This window comes from Dreissena polymorpha, chromosome 11 (assembly GCF_020536995.1).
Source record: "Dreissena polymorpha isolate Duluth1 chromosome 11, UMN_Dpol_1.0, whole genome shotgun sequence".
NCBI lineage: Eukaryota > Metazoa > Mollusca > Bivalvia > Myida > Dreissenidae > Dreissena > Dreissena polymorpha.
The window spans coordinates 24,229,232-24,252,557 of NC_068365.1; the positions used below are offsets into that span (position 1 = coordinate 24,229,232).

Here is a 23,326-nt window from a genome sequence, read left to right on the forward strand (position 1 = left end):
CCGGCGTTGGCGTCCGGTTAAGTTTGCGTTTAGGTCCACTTTCTCAGAAAGTATCAATGCATTGCATTCAAACTTGGTGCCACTACTTAATATCATGAGGGGACTGGGCAGGCAAAGTTAGATAACTCTGGCATGCATTTTGACAGAATTATGTGCCCTTTTATACTTAGAAAATTGAAAATTTTGGTTAAGTTTGTGTTAAGGTCCATTTTATTCCTTAAGTATCAAAGCTATTGATTTCTTACTTGCAACACTTACTATTCTATCATAAGGGGACTGTGCAGGCAAAGTTATGTAACTCTGACTGGCATTTTGACAGAATTATGTCCCTTTTTATACTTAGAAAATTGAAAATTTGGTTAAGTTTGTGTTTAGGTCCACTTTATTCCTACAGTATGAAAGCTATTGCTTTCATACTTGCAACACTTATTAACTATCATAAGGGGACTGTGCAGGCAAAGTTATGTAACTCTGACTGGCATTTGGACAGAATATGGGCCCTTTATACTTAGAAAATGAAAATTTGGTTAAGTTTGTGTTTTGGTCCACTTTACCCCTAAAGTATATAGATATTGCTTTCATACTTGGAACACTCGCAAACTATCATAAGGGTACAGTAAAAGGACAAGTGCATAACTCTGGTTGTCATTTTTTTACGGAATTATGGCCCTTTTTTGACTTAGTAACTTTGAATATATGGTTAAATTTTGTGTTTCGATCCACTTAACTCCTAAAGTATCAAGGCTATTGCTTTCAAACTTCAAATACTTTATGCTATCATGAGGGTACTGTACCTGGCAAGTTGAATTTTACCTTGACCTTTGAATGACCTTGACTCTCAAGGTCAAATTATTAAATTTTGCTAAAATTGCCATAACTTCTTTATATGATTAGATTTGATTGATACAAAACTACTCTTACCTGACATACCACAATAGACTCCACCCAAACCATCCCCCTGCCCTCCCCCCCCCTAATTTTTTTCTTTTTTTTTTTAAGATCATCTCACAAATGATCACCACACCCTCACACTTTACCCCCACCCCCCACCCCACCCCCCCCCCAATTTTTTTTTTGAAACGGTTAAAAAAAACACAAATATTTATTTTTATTATTTTATTTTTGAAATACCGTCAACCATCGCACCCAAGAAACCCCCCCCCCACCCACCCCCCCCCACCCACCCCCCCCCACCCTCGAAAAAAAAAAATAATGTTTTTTTTGCATTTTTTTTTCGCATTTTGGAGATAATGTAATAAATGTCCACACCCCCACACTATACACCCCTCTTCAACCACCCCTCCCTCCTTTGTGATTGAAATTGAGAGTCACCTTCACCTTTAAAAAGAAAATAGATGAGCGGTCTGCACCCTCAAGGCGGTGCTCTTGTTTAATAGATAGATGTGTCTCATGATTATTTTTATTTTTAATTCTATTTTAATTATATCTTGTGAAACATAATTATAAAAAAAGCAATGAATATAGTGCAAAATGTACAAATGTAATAATTAGATAGCAAGTAAAAATCCCCCAAAAAGGGAAATGCTGCGAAAATTCCCCCTGCTATGGGTAGGGACCGCTTCACAACAAATTTTTATAATTGGTTTTGTTGAGAAACAGAAGAAAATGTAGTTAATTTGTTAAAACAAACTTTGAAAAAGCCTAATTAGGCGAAATATATCAGAAAAGAGTGGAATTTGTTCTGTGTAAAGGAATTTCAGTAAGAAATATTCTAAATATAGAAATAAATATATGACATCCATACGGTAATTTGGAAATAAATTGATCCAATTTAGATGGATGGGAGAGTCCACTTGGCATAAATGGGTTAATCTACAAACACAAAATCATACAAAACATGTAATATTCTTTAAGAATGAAGATACACTGCAACACCATTCAAAACATGCCACGTTGCCTGTTATAATGACATTGTTCAAGAATGTCAAGAATAGTAAAAAAAAAAAAAAATTAATGTGAAAAGCTCTGAAATGTAAGTGTGCGGTACATATATATTTATAAAAATATATGTATTAGACTTCAACATATTAATAAGTGTATGTATTTACATATGAAATTAATAAATGGAATAAAATACTTACTTTAAAAAAAATTAATGATGTTTTAAAACACCTAGAGGCTAATGTCAGAGCGTGCACTTTTTTGAAGGGGCTAATGTCCAAGGGGCTAATGTGCTAAGGGCTAATGTCCGAGAGGGCTATTGTCCGTACCCCGAACAATGTGGTACATGTAATAGTAAAGAATTTTAAAAATTGATTTAAAAATTACATGTATTAGGTTCTGTATACAGTAATTGAACAGTGCATTGTAAGTCTACTAATGAAGCAAGAGTTAATGTACATAAATATCTTCTAGAGTGTGAAATGTATCATAGAAAAGAGTTGTTTGCAATTATTGAACAGTCATCGCTTTCTGGTCAAACTGTGAACTTTTTTCTGCAAACTGATATCCTGGTTTGACATGTAGAAGTTTCAGTAATTCTTGTTGCCCCAGATTTCTACCTACTAATATATAGTGTTCAGAGATGGCAATATTGTGTATTTAGGGAAAGGCATTTTTTTGGTTTCGAAGATTTAAAGAGAGAAGATGAAATAAAGGGAGTACAGTCTGTGGTAATGTTTACAATGTTTAAAACAAACTTTTCACCAAAAGATTAAAAAAGAACTTTGTATTATTACATGTTTCAACTTTTTATTGCTTACATCATGAGGGAAAGGAAAGATGGGAGATATTGAGAGGTTTTACAAATTGTGCCCAATTTAGGGGTTTGGTGACATAAAATTGTTGCTTCTTTCATCTTAATCTGTCTTATTCTTGTGCATCGAATTTGGAAGTATTATTGTGATATTTTGTGATGATAAAAGAATAATGACCAGAATAATGAATACAAACTATTGAGTACAATCAAATTTAGATGCTTTAATATTTATTTAATGTTTACTTATGTAATAAATAATGAATCACATCTTACATGTACATAATTATGCATAATTAATCATTGTTAGAATTTTGTTTATTAGAATAAGGACCTCTTTAGGAGATAGAGGCTATTAACCCTTAAAGCGCTGGAGCTGAATTTTAAAGGCCTTTGCAAACAGTTTGGATCCAGATGAGACGCCACAGAACGTGGCGTCTCATCTGGATCCAAACTGTTTGCTACTCTGATAGTATTCTTTGAAAAAAATTCGAAGAAAATGCTAATTTTAGAAATTCAACAGACGACATTTTAGCAGACGACAAATTTCCCAGCATGCAAAGGGTTAAATTTGAAGCAGCACTGTGCCCTGTGATGGGAAACAGATCCTTTTATAAGACAAAGCTAAAATTACAAAATTTAATGTGAACAGTTCCTCTGTGTACTTGTTTCCCTATTTCCATCCACATCAAAATACCACTCACTTATCAATTGCCTCTCAGTAAAAACAAATGAAGCTGGATATTGCAGCTATAATTCAAAATTTGTATGAACATAATTGAGTCTAGTTATTTGTAGTAGGTCAATTTTGCAGGGCACACTTTTGGACCTCACATAGTGCAGCCTTGAGGCTGGAAATACTTCTTTAACCCTTTGCTTGCTGGGAAATTTGTCGTCTGCTAAAATGTCGTCTGCTGAATTTCTAAAATTAGCATTTTCTTTTATTTTTTTTCAAAGAATACTATCAGAATAGCAAACAGTTTGGATCCTAATGAGACGCCACATACTGTGGCGTCTCATTTGGATCCAAACTGTTTGCAAAGGCCTTAAAAATTTGGTTCCAGCACTAAAAGAGTTAACTACAAAATGTACACTAACATGAACAGTTATCACAGTGTGCTATATTTGTTATCCTATGTATCATATTAAGTCAAGATTCTCCCCATTAACCAAAAGCGATTTGTGATAGTGTACATCTTTAGTGACAGTTTGAACAATGACCAGACCAGAAGACAATTATCTTGAGATCTTCCAGATCAATGTCCCTTGACATATTTGCCTGATTTTCTGTCATGTCAAAGCTTTCAATTTTCCCCCCAAAAAAGGCTTATTTTTTTGCCTCAGATGTAATTTTTCATCTCAGTTAAAGTAATGCTCTATTATCGTCCTTATGTTCTTTTGCTTGGCATTTTGAGCGTTATTTTGGTTGCTATGGTAATGGCTTTTGTACATACGAGGGCATAGAAAATAGTGTTCTGTTGCCACAAATTGTTATACAACAAAGACAATTACGATGAAAATAGCATCAATTAACCATTGTCTGAGACCGTAGGACAAAATGTAATTGTTTTTTTGCGAACAGTGTTAGAATATGTAATGTTTTTCTTTAATATTTAAGTGAGGTAAAATGACTAGTAAACACTAAAGAAAAGTCTAGGAATTGGATTCTACAAGCTTTTTTCTTTCTTTGATTGCCAGATTTAGTTTGCCAATATTAATTGGAAGCTGATCTTTATGTATGAATGTATTAAAGTATCGTTACAAAGAATAAATTAGTTACCAAAGAGGAAGCAATTTTTATGGCCCGAAGGGTGGCATATAGTTTTTAACTGTCCGTCAGTCAGTCTGTCTGTCCGTCCGTCCGTCTGAAAACTGTAAAATTGCCCATAACTTTCTTACTAGTAAACTGATTCACTTCATACTTGGACACAACATCCCTGTGGACAAGACCTTTCTTCTGACATGTGTTTTTGGCCTTCACCCCTCAATGACCTTGGGGGGTCGAGGCAAATGTCATCCTATGGTGACAGATCTTGTTTTTGATTGATTCATCGTGTCTCTATAACTACATGTGTATACTGTTATGGCCTCATTTAAGTTGTACAATGCATACACAAACAAAGCCAAGTGCAAATATCAAAAACAGTCCGAGCAAAATTATTTATACTATTGGAGTTAATACAAGTACCATGTCAATGTTATTGAACTATAATTAGAGTATACATCATTTGGAATGAAATAATATATTTTTTAACAAAGCATATGTTTGTCTTACCCTTATTTGTAATTTAACTTCCTTGTGAAGAAATTTGTCATTTCATGATTTCTTTCCTATTTGTTTCATTGAAGTGCAACTAAATATCATATTTTGAATGTTTCATGCAAAAGCCTTTAAACTGTGAAAGAATGAAACCAATGTGTCACTTTAATGGTTATTGTTTTCTTAGATTAATGTCTTTCATTTGACATCATAAACTATAAAAGTGATACGCTTACAATATTTGAACTCTGATTAGTAGACTTCTGTCTGGATCAAAGATTACTAGCAAATGTCAAACAAAACATAATGGTTTTATTTAAGTTTAACCTTAAGCAGGCTTATTTGACAAAAATTTTAATCTGATTTACAGAATTGTACAAGTACATATTTTTATTTGATCTTCTTAGGACATCAAAAGAATTCAATTGCCCTTCAAATATAAAAATGTTAGGCCGTTACTAAAATAATGTTTGTTTGCCCTTGTTCCACAATTAACCCTTTCCCAATTAGAAGCAACGTAAATTATGGCTATGTGCAAACAGCATAAAACCAAGACAGCCTGCGAGTAACTCACAGTTTATTCAGGTTTCATGCTGTTTGCTGCTGATCAGTATCTAAGGGTTGGAAATGAAGCTTTTACAACTTGAGTCTACTAAGAAAGGTCTTTAATTAAATTTAATTTTGTAGGAACTACAAATGCGTCAAAATATGTTTCTGAGTGGTTTAAATGGTTAATAAAAATGAGTCTTGTTCTCAGAAAACTGGGATTAATGCATGTGCGTAAAGTGTTATCCCAGATTAGCTTATGCTATTTTGCGTTTAAATGAAGTCTCTTCTTAGCAAAAATCCAATTTAGGCAGAAAGTGTGGCCCCTTATTAGCCTGTGCGGACTGCAGAGGCTAATCTGGGACAACACTTTACGCACATGCATTATGCCCAGTTTTCTCAGAACGCAACTTAAAAGCTAAAATAGGGTGAGTGACTGGCAGTTAAACAAATTATTGTTGTTGTTTTTTTGGAATTTTATTACAAGTTATTTTGTTATATTGTTGTTTGTTGGCATAATTCTGGTATGCTTTTGGTTGTGCAATTCTGCTGGGTAAACTGTTAACATTCTGGTTCATGGATCTGAAAACAACAATATCTTATTTTCAACCTTAAAACCATGACTAGCTTTGCCAAAAAGAAGGCATTGATACCGTACCTGTGGATGTAAAAACAAACTAGTTCAGTACAATCAAATTACAATTAAATGGTCTGTCCTTTTTTAACAGTGTAAAAATGTCAATCTTTGTTTCAAGAATTATGCATATTATGTGAGCCAAACTGTATGTGTGTTTTCATATTGTTTTTGTAACAATACATTAATGTTTTGAGGGCATTTCACAAAGGTGCAATCCATAAAGGACACACATAAGTAAACATCTATAAATCTGACCCCAGAATACTTTGTCTCAGAGATTTGTATTTGGTCAATTATCTTGTTTTTCACCTCAAGCAATTTTAATCATGTTTGTTCTGTGTGTTTCACGTGCAATTTGCTAAAAACTGAAAATATTAATTTCTGATTGTTGATTGTATGGAATAACTTTCTTGTTGATAACTTTGCTTATTTCAATCACAATGTTTAGTAAACCATGATGTAAAAATTTGTTGTTTTCAATGACTTCATATTTAACCCTTTCCACCATGGGAAGCAAAGTGAAAATTGCTATGTGCAACCAGCATTAAATCAGAACAGCCTGCGAGTAACAGGCAGCCTGTTCAGGTTTCATTCTGTTTGCTGCTCATCAGTATCTAAGGGTTGGAAATGAAGCCTTAACAACTCGAATTTAGTAAGAAGGGTCTTTAACTTTCTATGCGACTACAAACACGTCAAAATACTATCTTAGTGGTAAAGGGTTAATCATATCAGAATATTTAAATTTTCGAAAACTCATTGTTATTGTTGGTTTCACAGACAATTTGCAATACAAACTACCTGATTAAAGTCAATTAGGACTCAATAGTCTAGTAATATACTGTTTTAATTACAATGCATAATATTGAATGTACGGTCACTTTAGTCTGTATGGTTTGACAATTAAAGCAAATTACAGTGATTGATTTTGGCATCCCAATATTGCAGTTGCTTCAAGCATAAAATCGGAATTATCATAAAAAAGTCATGAATACACAAACATTCAGGAGTTTACAGTATTGAATTCAAGAGTCTGTCTGATAAGACTGTCTGCTGTCAAGGAATAGATAATTGTACCTTTGTTTATTTTAATAACAATGGTCACTTAAATCTTTTCTTGGTTTGAACTGTGTGGTTGGAGGGACATTTTCAACCATAAATAAGAATGTCACCATTATCATTTAGATAATGGAAGATCTCTCATGTTTCTGTAACAGATCCATTGCTTTATCAATTGTTTTAACTTAAAAATCATTGTGCATTTATGTGCTTGCATAGTATTTAATGTGCATTGATTTGTTTGCAAAGTATTGAAATCAGAATATGCATTGATTTTTGTTTCAGTGTTCAATGTGAAGTTTTCTCTCAAAGCATATCAGGAATTGGCTCACCTTTAACCCTTTAAGCGCTGGAACCCGATTTTAAAGGCCTTTGCAAACAGTTTGGATCCAGATGAGACGCCACAGAACGTGGCGTCTCATCTGGATCCAAACTGTTTGCTATTCTGATAGTATTCTTTGAAAAAAAGTGAAGAAAATGCTAATTTTAGAAATTCAGCAGACGACATTTTAGCAGATGACAAATTACCCAGCATGCAAAGGGTTAAAAAATGTACATGTGTTGTTGAATTAAATATAAGAATATTAAAACTTTAGAAACATTATAAGGAGAGAAATTCTTGTTGACACATTTTTAAGTTACAATCTCCCTGGTTTATTCATTTCAATTAAGTCTTCTAGGTAAATGTATAACCCTTTACCACTTAAGTACGTATTTTTAGGCATTTTTAGTCCTTAAATTTAACAGTTAAATTTAATGAAATCTTCTAAATTCAAGATTTAAAGGCTTCATTTACAATTCATAGATACTGATGAGCAGCAAACAGCATAAAACCTGAACAGACTGCGAGTTACTCGCAGGCTGTTCTGATTTTATGCTGGTTGCAATATCCTTTTTCACTTAACTTCTTATGAGGGAAAAGGTTAAAGCAGACTCAAGGCACTTTTCTTGAGATGCTTTTCAGCTATTTACATCTCTGGATGTAGTCAATTACTACATGGTGGAAACTAGCAAATCAATTTCATTTCTGGTGTCACCTTGCTTTCAAAGAATAAATTCATCCATCATCCTTGAGGCCATTAATGTTGCTTAAATATTACAGAGGAAATTATATAAGACAACCAATTAATGGAAAAATTCTGTGGGCAAGTATATATAATTAAAATGTAATGTTTACTAGATTGATGTGCCAAAGTTCTCCGTATTCAAATTACTGGTATAAAATTCAAATTACTGGTATTATCACTGCAAAGTACATTAGTGCTCAGGCCTAGATAATGGTCTACATAACGATCTTGACAGACATGGTGTGATGACAAATTATTGCCCAGCCCTATTGTGAAGTAATGATTACTGGACATGTATATAAGTCAGCTAAGGTAAAAAGGGGCTTCATGCATGTGGGTTCCCAGTGTCATCCCAGATAAGCCTGTGCAGTCATCACAGGTGCAAAAATGTTCCGTAAATGAAGGACATCAAAAAGACAGAAATTAAATAAATTCATTTTGTTAAAATTTAGTTATCATAGGCGTCGCTGTTTAGACATGATACTTTCTTAAAAATGTTATGGTAATTAAATGAGTCGCGTTCTGAGAAAACTGTGCATAATGCATGTGCGGAAAGTGTTGTCCCAGATTAGCCTGTGCAGTCTGCTGTGCGCCTAAATTGGATTTTTGCTAAGAAAAGACTTCATTTAAACGAAAAATGTCATAAAAGCGGAAAGTTTCGTCCCTGATTAGCCTGTGTGGACTGTACAGGCTAATCAGGGATGACACTTTATGCACATGCATTATGCCCAGTTTTCTCAGAACACTACTTAAATTACTGTACAATCATTATTATTATTTATGGTACATTAATTTTCGTTGATTGCAGGGGTTGACTGATCAACCAATGTTACACAAACACTTTTGAGAAATGACCAACACAAATTCCTTAACAAAAAATTATTTCAAGATCAACAATCTATAATTTTCATGTCCATGAAAAAGTGATGGATTGAAAAAAACAACGGAATTTTATGCCAACAAATATGATTTTACAGTAGTTGTACAATATTTAATAAGCTGGGCTTCTAGCTCTTTAAGGACAAACAATCTTAATTTAGTTCATTAACCCCTTCCCCGTGTTCGCCATGGCATAATAAATACGGTGTCCGGCTAGCGATCGGGAGGTCACGGTTTCGATACACACTTTGGGAGCGTTCTCTCGATGTTCCCAAAAGACACCCAAGTATTGTGTTATTATAATTATAGGCCCAGGAAACAGAGTCGAGAGCGTTTCTATAAGCCTAAGGCTTTCGATGCAATCAAGCTAATATAAATAGGTTTAAACTAAACTTATTGACTTTGTGCTTGTTATTTCAGGCTTGGATTTGTCCCGCACTGAGCTGAAGGGGGGGTCCACAGGGGCCAGTAGCCATGGTAGCAACTCCAGTCACATGAGTCAGAGCGACCTCATCAGTCAGTTTGCAGACGGACAGTTCCTGGCCGCAGAGGTACGTCTGCATGAAAGTGAGAAAATGTGTCTTAACCCTTTACTACTCAGAGGCAGTGAAAATGGCTATGTGCGAACAGGATAAAACCAGAACAGCATGGGAGTAACTCGCAGTCTGTTCAGGTTTTATGCTGTTTGCTGCTCATCATTATCTTAGGGTCGGAAATGAAGCCTTTAAAACTTGAATCTAGTAAGTAAGGTCTTTAATTAAATTTAACTAGGGATTATCTAAGGGATAAATAATGTGTTAACATACATATCTAATTGGTAAAGGGTTAATGCATGGACATAAAAGTGACGTCCCAGATAAGCCTTTGCATATCAATAGGCAGTTGATATATTTGTATAATGAAAATTTATGTCTAAAAGTAGCATATATATTTTTGACTGGGCGAACCTTTGACTGTTACTAAAGCTCGCTGATTAATCCCTTTGAATAACCCTCTGGGAAAACGGGGCTGAATACATGTGCATAAAGTTTCCGCACAGGCTAATCTGGGACAACACTTTACGCACATGCATTAAGCCCAGTTTTCCTAGACCGAGGCTCATGTGTTACTTACATACAGGCTCTAATTCTCAATACCTGCTGTACAAAATATAAAGTCTGAAATAAGCAAACTGGCATTTGTTATTGATGCTGTAGATGTCAGATGAAGACGCAGGCAGCAATGACAGCATCCACACTGTGACTGAGGCAGAGAGTCAGTTCTCCTATGCCAAACAACACGGCGCCATACGCAAGGCAGGGTAGGTTCAAAGTTCTATCGTTTGACATGTGTAATTGAGGCAGAGAGTCTTAGACAACAAGGCGCCATATGCAAGACAGGGATGTGCGCAACTTCTACATTTTGCATGAGATTTTTCGTTACCCGCTTTTAAGACTACATAAAAAAGCTATGTGCTGAAGTCCTCCAACGTTTTGTGTGCCATTTTCATCATACTTTGACAGAACAATTCTCCCACGAATCTCCCAGGGCTACAGTTCATATTGTCAAAGTGTCCTGATTGTCTTATTAACATTTTTTAATTATTTATTGTCTATTTTTTTAAATTTATATACACAAATAAGCTTAATGTGGGTGGCTCCTACATTTTGCATGCAATATTTGTCAAACTTTAGAAGAATAATTATCTCCAAGTGCTACAGTGCAAAAGGTTTAATGATTGTAATCTTGTTTTCAATGAGTAATTACCCTTTTTTTTAAATAACATAAAATATTTATATAAAAAATCTTTAAAATTAAATTGTTAATTCTTAAAGTACCCTTTGGATAATAATGCATGTGTGATGGGAAATAGACTGTATTTGAAAGTTTCTAGTTAAACTTTCTTTAACATTTTTAACTACAACTTGCGTCTAAGATTATGCAATAGTGAACAACTCCAGTGCCTTCAGCGCTTTGATTTATAACAACTTTGCACTCAAAACAACATTCAGGGTTTGGGGCTATTTGTCATCACTCAGTGACAAGCTCTAAGGATTGTGGGTATGAATGATTTCCGAATCATTCTTACATCATGCTAACGCTCACAACTAAAAACCTGTTTCTGTTGATCTTATCAATATTGAAATGTTTTATTATAGTTTGTCTATTTTATAAGCATGTATTTTGCTATTCAAATTATTTTCAAGAAAATGATCTTTAAATATCTGGAAAACGCTTTAAGCTATGATAATTAAGAAGATCAAAACATGGAAATTGAAATAATCTATTAAAATTGTATGGAGTTTGCAAAGCAAAGACTGGTGATCCACATGCTATTGTGAATGGGTCAGTTTAACCCTTTCCCACTCAGAAGCAAAGCGAAAAAGGATATGTGCAAACAGCATAAAACCAGAAAAGCTCGCAAGTTACTCGCAGTTTGTTCAGGTTTAATACTGTTTGCTGCTCATCAGTATCTTATGGTTGGAAATGAAGCCTTAAAAACTTTAATTTAATAAAAGAGGTCTTTTAATTAACTTCAACTGTCTTAAGGGACTACAAACACGTCATAATACAAATCTAAGTAGTAAAGGGTTAAATAACACACTCTTCAAGAGCCTTAGAAATTGGTCTTATCGCTGACCAATTTGGTATTACACAGTTTGATTGACAGAAGTATTATGTTTCAGTACGAGAAACGTTTTTTGTGTGGAAAAATTGTCATTTGCTTTAATGTATTCAAATATGAGTTAGCGAACGGGGCCCAAAATTAGTCTTTGGAGAACCCTAGAAAACGTTGTCTAGCGCTGAGCTGATCAATTTGGAATTGAGCAGTGTCATAGACTTTATTAGGCACCCTCACTCTCTCAGGCAAAGCACAAGCTGCCATTGTGATGACACTAGATCAATAGTAATGAGGCTGTTAATGTGAGAGGAGACCACTGCTGTGTTGTGACTTCCAAGTCTGAGGGCGTAGAGACATGGTGCTTGCAGATGAATAGGAGAATCCAGTTTATTACTCCCAGGAACAATATATTTCTGCAGCCTTAAAATAGAAATTACAAATGAATTTTGCTTCATTGGTAGGTTATTATCCTAAAGCACTGATGGAGCGTAATGTTGGTCGCATTTAGAGCTTCTCTGCTTTCTGTAATAAAAACATCTGCAAAATAAATTTTGGTCTGACAGTGGAATTCTTTTATCTTAAAAACAAGATAATCTTTCAACAATGATATCAAGTGTAATTATACCCCCATTACCATTGTTAATGGGGGTTATATAGGAGTCACTTTGTCGGTCGGTCTGTCGGTCAGTCTGTCTGTCCCAAAAATGTCATCCAATCTTCACCAAACTTGGTCAGAAGTTGTATCTAGATGATGTCTAGGTCAAGTATGAATATGGGTCATGCTGGGTCAAAAACTAGGTCACAGGGTCACTAAGTGCATTTTAAACAGATAGTTTGTCCGGACCATAATTATGTCATTTATTGTTAGATTTTAAAATTACTTGGTACATTTGTTCACCATCATGGGACGGTGTGTCATGCGAAAGAAGTACGTCAAAATCTCCAAGGTCATGGTCACACTTTGAGTAGCCCATAAATGAGCTTGTCCGGGCCATAACTTTGTCATTTATTGTGAGAATTTAAAATCATTTGGCACATTTGTTCACCATCATTGGACGATGTGTCATGCGAAAGAATTATGTCAATATCTCCAAGGTCAAGGTCATACTTTGAGTTCAAAGGTAAAACATTTCCATAAATGAGCTTGACCGGCCCAAAACCATGCCGTTCATTGTGAGATTTTTAAATCATTTGGCACATTTGTTCACCATCATTTGAAGGTGTGTTATGGGAAAGAATTACGTCGATATCTACAAGGTCAAGGTCACACTTTGAGTTCAAAGGTAAAAAATGGCCATAAATGAGCTTGTCCAGGCCATAACTATGTAGTTCATTGTGAGATTTTAAAATCATTTGGCACATTTGTTAACCAACATTGGACGGTGTGTCATGCGAAAGAATTACGTCGATATCTGCGAAGTCAAGGTCACACTTTGAGTTCAAGGGTCAAAAATGGCCATAAATGATCTTGTCCGAGCCATAAATATGTAATTCATTATGAGATTTTAAAATTACTCGATACATTTGTGCACAATCATTGGAAGGTGTGTCATGCGAAAGAATGATGTCGATATCACCAAGGTCAAGGTCAAGCTTTGAGTTCAAAGGTCAAAAATGGCCACATATGATCTTGTCCGGGCCATAACTATGTCATTCATTGTGAGATTTTAAAATTACTTGGTACATTTGTTCACAATCATTGGACGGTGTGTCATGCGAAAGAATTACGTCGATATCTCCAAAATGGCTATGTGCAAACAACATAAAAACCAGAACAGCCTGCAAGTTATAATTCGCAGGTTTTATGCTGTTTGCTGCTGATCAGTATCTTAGGGTTGGAAATTAAGCCTTAAAAACTTGAAACTAGTAAGAAAGGTCTTCAATTAAATGTTTACTTTCTCAGGGATTACAAATGTTACAAAATACGTATCTAAGTGGTTAAGGGTTAAACATGTTCAAAATGAATGCTGCGAAATGATGTTCTAGGTTATGATATGAAGCCTCCGCAGTGTTACAACAGAAACTGCACAGTGCACACCTCAGCAGTCTGAATATTTTTTGGCGGTCTAAATATTTTTTGGCTGTCTGAATATTTTTTGGCGGCTATTAGAGCTTCTCGGTCTTGTGACAAGGGTTTCAATAAATAGTCAATTTATGTCCAGCCATATCATATGTAAGGCTTCTGTGATTGCTCTGGGTCTATTAGTTTTCCTGAAATGAAACTGTCCATAATCTATTCATGTTTTGTTACAAAATGAAATATAGTGTAATGTAGGCTTGACCTAAATAGTAGGGTATGTGCTGTATCTTGGACTGTAGACTGACATTATTATCAAGATTTCCATCTTAAAGTCACTGACCAGAGAGGCGCCATGTGTTACACTGGGGAATTAAATGGCTGGGCAAGTGATTTATAGGGAACAAATTGATGTCTTAAAGTCTGGAAATGATTTATTCGGTTGCCTGAGGGATAATATCTTCCTTGGAAATTGATCAGACTTATATGTTGGTTACCAAGAAAGTAAGAAAAAATACAGGTCTGTTTGGTTTATTATTGTTATAAAAGACATAAGTGTCTAATTTCAACTGTGGCTCAAAATAAAACACATAATTTCCTATGACATACTTTGAATATTATGAAAATTGTGTATTTTTTTGCCTTGACTTTTACACGTATGGGTGTGGCTTTGTCATATTGGGATATAGTGTGATTAACACTACATAACTGTTGCACAAAGCAGGTGCAGCTGTATACATAATACAATACACTGATTTCTACCTGCAGGAAGTATTTTTTCAATGAAAGTTTCCTATGGGGTGTATGTGTTATATTTAACAGGTCCACTATCATATGAATGCTTTACACCAAAAGGTACCTGCCAAATGTGTGATAAACATAGTGTGTTTCCCACTTTGTTTGATTCAAACTTGATTGTGTCACAGAATTTACACCTAATGACTTACATTTTCCCCTATCTCTTATTTACACGGATGGGCTAATGTTTATGATAAACACTGAATTTGTGCATGATTTACACTGCATGTGCTTGATATGTGTGATATACACTAAATTTGTGGTGCATGATTTACACTGAATATGCTTGATTTGTGTGATTTTCACTGAACACATGTTATTGTCACTGAATGGGAACATTATCAACACTGAACTTGCTTGATGTGTAATATTTACACTGAATATGTGTGATTTTTTTATGAATTTGTGTTAGATTTTTACTGATCATGTTTGATATGTGTGATTTACTCGGAATATTTCTGATTTACCCTTCAGAATATATGCAACCTTCACACTAAATATGCCTGATATGTGTGAATTTCACTGAATATGTGTGATTTACACTGAATATGTGTGCATGAGTAACACTAAATGTGTGCATGATTTTTACTGTACATGCTTGTTGTATGTGATTACACTGAATATGTATGATGTAAACCATATATGTGTTCATTATTTACACTTACTGGTTCCCTGCAGGTGGCTGGTGGTGAAGAACTGGCTGGTGCAGAAGAAGAGGAAGTTGGAGCTGGCTCCCAGACGCACATGGAAGAAGTACTGGGTCTGCTTGAAGGGAACCGTCATACTTTTCTATGATGGGGACATGGACAATGTGACCCTTGACGACAATGTTCCCAGACACATGCTAGGTAGGTTTTGGGAGCAATGAGTGTTAAAAGTCTCTATCACTATCAATGGGTGCTAAAAGTCTCTAAATAGTGATATGAATAATATTATTGTAACTCACATATATGATATTTTTTGTATGCTTTTATCGCGAAATAATGAATATTGCATCTTTAAAACCATTTTATGTCAAATGAACATTGTTTACTTTGATACAGTGAAAAATCAGCAGACAGAAATTTATTGGCATGCCTTTTGTTTGTTTGTCAAAGGGTTTACAATTAATCGTCAGAACATGTATATTGTAACAAATTTCATGGGTACATGTTTTGAATGGCCCCACTGTTATCAGGTGCTTTAAAAAATTACTTAATGCGATCCATGTGTAACTGTTATGCATGCAATTTTTAGTTCTTAAATGTCATAAATGAGCCACACTCTGGAAAAAAATAGTCTGCAAATGCTAATCAGGGACGACACTTTCTGCTTTTAGAGTATTTTTTTTACAAAATAAGTCTTTTTAGTGTTTTATCCAGGCCGTTTTAGCGTGGCGCGGCGCCACGCCGCTTTTTTGAAGCGCCTCGCTGCCCCTTTCAAAGCAAATCAGCGCCACGCTGCCCTTTTCAAAGGCCGCCACCCTGTTTTCCGCCGTGCGCGACCTTATTGATAACATCTTAATTGCCCCTTAACCAAGCTTCTAAGCCGACTATTATCAGCGAAGATTCGCGCGGTTGTGAATTCGTCATGCGTGAATAACCATGTGTCAATATCAATCGATAATTTCAGTGGCTTTGTAACACTATTCGGTCCGGATACAATCGTGCACAGTTACTTAGGAGACTTGATGAAAACCTCGATGTTATTCACGTGGAAATTGTGCATTTCATGCATAATTCAGTTATATCAAAACATTTATTTTTACGCGTAATTAAATTAAAAAAAAACACCAGTTGTATCTGTAAAATATTGATTTGATGTCAATTTAATGCAAAACAGTTTTAAGTTAATAAAAATTAATTTACAGGGCTTGCACTAAGCGGCGTACGGCCGTATATTACGCCCAATAATTGTTTCCATACGCCGATTACAAAACCCCATGACGTCCACTGTACTTCCTGAAAATTGGCCATACGCCGAAAAAAACAACCCGTGACATATTAAAGCTGTCGATTAAAATAACGCTGCGCCTCCTATCCAATACAATTGGCGCAGGCTCACAGTAGATGTGTGTTGATGAATTGTAGCAGACGACAATCTTAACACGTTTGCTGTTCACGGTTAGGCAGACCGCGCTTAATTGGAGCACGTGCTTGTTTATTGTCACGATGTTTTGATTACAATAAAGTGTGAATGTCGGCAAAGAAGTTGATACCCCGTCTTGGACCCTGTATGGCCAAAAGTTGTTAATTGTTGTAACAGTAGTAGGCCTGCACCATTGGTTCAATAAAGAACATTATGACCCGTTTGTAACTTGTCAAAATATGTTAATTGGCAGACACAGATGGGAATTTTACAAAAATATTGAACTTGTACCACTTATCATTCGTGTTTAGAATGTCGCAACGTACGCTTTCCGATTTTGGCATTCCACTTTCATTAGAAATTGATGCAAATTGCTTTGTAAGCAAAACAAGTTTATATTGGAGACCAAATAACGTGTATTGAATTAATTGACAATGAACAAAAGACAGTACCGCGCCGTTCCTAGTTACACTTTTTGCGAAATAAAATGTACACAATACAACACGTGGTCATGAAAATTCAAAGTGAAAACAATACCCGTTTACAAATTTATGCGGCAACACTTTAATTTTAGTACATGCATATTTCACCATGTCATTTATTAAATAAAAATAAAATAATTAAGTTATTTGAAAGTCATTTAACAGTATTCTAAGACTTCTTTGAAAAGCTATAGTTTGTATAAGATATATATCCTATGGTGTTTAATCTTGTTTTTTGTTACTACATGAAAATATAAAACACATAATAAAATATACATTCTGGATTTTGTTGGTTTAATTATTCAACAATAAATCTCAAAACTATACATACAATGTTTGTGTGTAACAAAGCTTGTTATTAAGTCACTATACAGATATATTTGTGCCCTTTTTATGGATGTCGCGCGCTAAAGTGCCCTTTTTTGAAATTTTGCACCACGCCCCTTTTCCTTCTTGTATAAAACACTACTCTTGTTCACTAAAATACAATAGAGGCCAAAAGTATTGTCCCTGATTAGCCTGTGGGGACAACACTATGCACATGCATTAAGCCCCATTTTCCTAGAGCAAGGCTTACATGTTTTGTTTTTCAGTTATCGAAGGTGGGATTTCCCAAGGCGTCCCAGAACATCCCAAGCGGGACTTCATATTCTCCCTAAGTACTTCATTTGGGGATGCATATTTGTTTCAGGTAATAACATGTCAGGTAATAACAAGTCAGTGCCTTTCTGTGGTTTTTGCAAAAAAATACCTATTTTATCCACATTTTGTTGTTGCAATGAAAACGATATAAATGGAAATTTAAAAAAAAGTAATTAATTTATTAAATTACTTAAAATATATTATATAAATGGTATACATATGAAGAACGCTTATTTTACACTATTGTAGTTTTTAAAGTCCTCATTGGTCTGGAAACTACCAGGATGTGACAGCCATTTGATGTAATATAACATCATTAAAACATGTGCCTCACGGGTTCCGATGTATTCGATACATATGTATGAATGTATATGCTTTGGATAATAAAACTTAAAACTAATTTTTCATTTTCATTGATAATGTGCGCATATGCATGTAGTTATTAAGTAAATTTAATTAATATAATTATTCTCAAGTGTATCTTATTATATGGACAAATTGGGTTTTCATTCTGAATAAATTATTCCTCTTGTTAGTAATTTTTTTCTTGCAAGAGGTCTGATGGATACCACCCTAATTATCATATGATGATAAACTTATGTTTAACCCTTTCCCACTCAGAAGCAAAGTGAAAATGGTTATGTGCACACAGCATAAAACCAGAACAGCCTGCAAGTAACTTGCAGTCTGTTCAGGTTTTATGCTGTTCGTTGCTCATCAGTTACTTATTAAGGGTTGGAAATGAAGCCTTTAAAACTTGAATTTAGTGAGAATGGTATTTAATTAAATTTAACTTTCTGAGGGACCACAAATGCATCAAAATACATATATTAGTGGTAAATGGTTAAAACAATTAAAAAATGCATATCTTTCTGAATCTGGCACCTCTAGGCATCTAGCCAGACCGAGCTGGACTCGTGGGTATGTGCAATACACTCAGCATGTGCGGGCTCGTTTGCAAGGCAGCATGGGAAGGAAAACATTGTACGTCTGCTCAGATCTGAACTACACAAACTGGAAACAAACATCGACATTGTAAGAGCTTATAGTGGTTTTTATGGGAAAACTGGGCTTTATTCATGTGCATAAAGTGTTTCCACAGACTAGCCTGTGCAGTCTGCACAGGCTAATCATGGAAAACACTTTCCGGATAGTGTTTTTTTTCAAGAATAGACTTCGACTTTTTTTTCAAGAATAGACTTCGACTTTTTTTTCAAGAATAGACTTCCTTTCATAGAAAAATTCCATAAAAGGGGAAACTGTCATCCTTGATAAGCCTGTGTGGACTGCTGAGGAAAATCTGGGATGATGCTTTACACTTTTACACTTAAGCATTAAGCCCAGTTTTCCCAGATTGAGGCTCAAATATTAGTTATATTGATTGTATCAGGTTTCTTCTATTTGTATCTGTACCCACAGAAGTGGGGTTATATTATTGGCACCTGGCCGTTAGTTCTAAGGTCAAAGTAGCAGGATCTCGTTACATGAGAATTGGTTTCTCCGAAGACCCCGTTTTGTTTCCACAGGATACCTGGGACAACACTTTTTGTACATGCATGAAGTCCCAGTCCCTTGTTTGTAATTGATTGCACTTGTTTGATGTTTGCAGTGATAACTTCATTCTTACTCGTTTTCTCATTAAAATGTTTGTATCCTGTAGATAACCAACATAGAAAAGTCATTTTATTATGGCTTTGCCTAGAAAACTATTAATTGAACTCAAATATAAACTTGGAACACTTTCCAGTTTGATGTGAGCAATAGACATCTACCACCCAAATAAAAATTGCAAGTGCATCTTTTGGCAAGCCAAAAGCACTTCAGAATGAGATATTAACCATTTTTGTGCACATGTGAAGGGCTTAATGATGATGAGACATAAGATGTTTTGCTTCTCCTTAATTCTACAGTGTTTTTCCACTTATGTGGTACTTAAAGTTGTTACAAGATGAGATGAGCTCATGATGAATTTTTATTTCCAAGAATGAAAACAATGTGTTATTAATATATTTCTTGGATGCGCACATGCAGGAAATTTAAAGAACACTTATGTATACTTATTACCTAGAATTCATTATGCATTGAACTTGTCTGTCAGTATGTGTGCATAGGACTTCCATATATGTCCTCTATTCTTGATTGTAAGCAAGAGGTCGCCATGGCATAATGGATGTGGTGTATGCCTAGCGACCGGGAGTTCACGGGCTTGATCTCCACTGTGGAAGCGTTCTTTAGATCTTCTCCATAGACACCAAGTACTGGTTCTAGGCACAGGAAATGGACTAGAGAGAGTTTCAAATAAACCATATGCTTTGTATGCAATTGAGCTAAAATAAATAAGTTTAAACTAAACTAAACTGACTATTTTGAACTTACTTTAAAACAACAATTGATAACAGTCTGTAGACTGAATGTCACTAAATAGTTCAAAGGTCAAAGACATGCACAGTCCAAGGTCAAATTTGGTTAGGGTAAGCGTAGATGTATCAGCGATCATGACAAATATAGTTTCAGTTGTTAGCACTATCATATTTTGATGTTGTTGTTTTTAGGATGTAAAAATGCGGAAAATGGCAGAACTCCAGTTGACGGTTGTGTCTGACCCGCGCAGTCGACAGGCCATTATCAAACAGATCAACCAATGGGAGGAGAATTTGGAGAAGCTATTTATAGAACAGTACCGTCTGCGATGTTACTCCTCCTCCATCCAAGGCTCTGAACTTCCCAATCCAAAGGTCTGTTTAAAATAGTAGCCTATGAAGTTCTATGCAATTATCTGAAGTTTCAAGTTAAACGGTGTATTTCAAATATTGGTTAGAGATACCTCTGTCCAAAGCTCCCCTCCTCCTGACCCGCTGCGCAGATTTTAATGAAATTTCACAGGAATGATTCTTGGGTGACCATGTTTCAAAGTTGTTCAAATTGATCAAGTCCATTTCATATATAGGTCATCAGAGCTAAAAATAGATTAACAATTGTCAACTTTAAACAATCTCCTTGAAAACCATGACTATGATCAGGCTTTTATTATTTGATGTGTTACATAGTCTAGTAGTGCTCTACTAGGTTACTTATTGATGCCCATTGAGTAAACAATTTTGAGGTCACAGGGGTCACATGATTTACATGGACTAAGTGACTAAGCAATTTTTTCCTTAAAACATCATTCTCAAAAGGTGTCATATTTGGCATGTAACATCATATGGTGTTCCTCTACCAAGTTTGTTCATAGCATGCCCCCTGTGTTCAACGTAAAAATCATCTCATCAAAATTTACAAAATACAGAGATTTGGTATTTGGTATGTAACATTATATTGCAGTCCTCTACCAAGTTTGTTCAAATCATGCCCCTGGTGTTAAAACTGGCAAAGACTTGCATGTTGCTTGTGTCCCTTATATGTTTATAGTGAAAACTTCAAACATCTTTACCCAGAATCTGATAGACAAAGAGGACTTGTATTTGGATATCAAAGCATTTAATGTTGCTTTTATTCTTGTCATGCCCCTATGGTCAAAATTGTTTAATTGTCTTAACAACACCTATTGAAAAACATGGTGACCTGGAGGTGGCAAGTTTCCTGATATGTATATAGTGAAACATTTTTGACGCTATGGAGGTCACATTTTTTCCTCCAATCATCGTGAAATATGCTCAGAACATTTTTCTTTATGATATGTCTGCCAATGTTGAAAATAGTTATGGCAACGTCACAAAAGCCACTCAAAATAGTTTAGTTCACTGAAGGCTCAAGTAAGCAACCTTGGACCTAAGGCCCTTTTCATTGAGATAAATTTATGTTGTTTTCATCATCAATATCAAGTTTTACTCATTTTAATAATTAAATAATTTAAAGAAGTATTTTGCTGTCCGAATTATTATGCAAAAATGATAACATTCAGATGATATAGTTATGTTTTTTTCATTTTCAAGGTGCTACTTGCAAACGTGTCCAAGACCTCAAAAGGAACTCTGAGTCGACTGGGAATCTTCACAGTTTCTTCATTCCATGCTCTTGTGTGCGCGCGTAAGCCCCTCGTTATGCCGAGCCTGTACGGGAAGGGGCAGCAGAAAGGGGGGCTGCTGTCCCCTAGAGGGGACGGGATGTTCAAATACCACACCATGAGGCCTACCTCATCCAGTGCTAACCAGTGAGTAGTGGACTCTGTATGTTTTGTAGAATTGCTTAGGGCAGTGCATGTTAAGGTAAAGACCCTATGAACCTTGTTCTGCAAAAACTTTGCTTAATGCATGTTTGTTAAGTGTCCTAGGATCGCTTAGTGCACTGCTTGTCAATGTTAAGACCATATGAGTCGCGTTGTTGGAAAACTTTGCATAATGCATGTGCGTAAAGTGTTGTCCCAGATTAGCCTGTACAGTCTGCATAGGCTAATCAGGGACAACACTTGCCACCTAAATCGTTTTTTTGCTAAGAAGAGACTTCATTTAAACGAAAAGTGTCATAAAAGTGGAAAGTGTCATCCCTGATTTGCCTGTGCAGACTGCACAGGCTAATCTGGGACGACTCTTTACGCACATGCATTATGCCCAGTTTTTCCAGAACATAGATCACATGAATAAGCCTGGTTCTGGGAAAACTGGGCTTAATGCTTGTGCTTAAAGTGTCTGATAAGACATATGCCGTCTAAAGAGGATTTTTGTTTAGAAGATATTGCCTTTAAACAAAAAATTCCATTTAAGTGGAAAGTGATGTCCCTTATTTGCTGCACAGGCTATTCAGGGATTACACTTTACGCACATGCATTATGCCCAGTCATCCTAGAACGTGGCTCATATTTAAAGCATTAAACTTTGTTGAAATGGTATACATTCCAAATCCAACAACATTCCATGTCAGAATAAAATATTCAAATTTAGTTCTAACTTGCAATAAAAAGTTTCACTTCATTTAGCTGCTGAGAAAAAAAAACTGTAATTACATTCTCTGTAATTGAAATCTTGTGAAGTTCTTTTTTGTTTATTAGGCTCTTCAATTACATGTATAGGCATTATTGATAATCTTCGATTCCTATTGTGCAGAATGAAATAACTCGTCTGCAAACATGAAATGATGCTGTTCTTACTACGTGATATTTTCTCACGGATATGAAAAAGCTGTTGCCATGTATTGAGCCAAGGCTTTTGATTGAATTACTGCATTTCATGCTGTGAATACACCATCCAGGATTTGCATCAGTTCATAAAACGAACAAGATAATTAAGCTGATTCTTAGCAAAATGTATGCATCTAATATCCTGCTTAATGCATGTTTCATCTTATTAAATATGGCTGGATTTTACGTGGATATGAAACTTATTTTCTATGATGTATGATGAACAGATGCAAAAAGCATATTTGTTAATTGTCAAAGATTTATTTTTAAAAGATTTTTTTATAACAAATTAATTTAAAACAAAAACAAATACTTTCAAGCTGATCAAGCATAATTGAGTCGCATTCTGAGAAAATTGGGCATAATGCATGTGCGTAAAGTGTCATCCCAGATTAGCCTGTGCAGTCCGCACAGGCTAATCAGGGACGACACTTTCCGCTTAAA

General features: G+C 35.3%; 4 protein-coding genes across 19 annotated transcripts in view; 3 read left to right on the forward strand and 1 right to left on the reverse strand.

The window, feature by feature from the left end:
- Positions 1 to 23,326, forward strand: part of LOC127850214 (protein still life, isoform SIF type 1-like) — a 353,922-nt gene that overhangs the window by 299,064 nt on the left and 31,532 nt on the right. The gene's annotated exons all lie outside the window — the stretch shown is intronic.
- The window catches only part of LOC127850221 (osteopetrosis-associated transmembrane protein 1-like), a 256,800-nt gene that overhangs the window by 181,976 nt on the left and 51,498 nt on the right, over positions 1 to 23,326 (forward strand). The window lies entirely within an intron of this gene.
- Positions 1 to 23,326, forward strand: part of LOC127850216 (actin remodeling regulator NHS-like) — a 331,736-nt gene that overhangs the window by 123,826 nt on the left and 184,584 nt on the right. The gene's annotated exons all lie outside the window — the stretch shown is intronic.
- Positions 1 to 23,326, reverse strand: part of LOC127850217 (membrane-bound transcription factor site-2 protease-like) — a 257,498-nt gene that overhangs the window by 23,482 nt on the left and 210,690 nt on the right. The gene's annotated exons all lie outside the window — the stretch shown is intronic.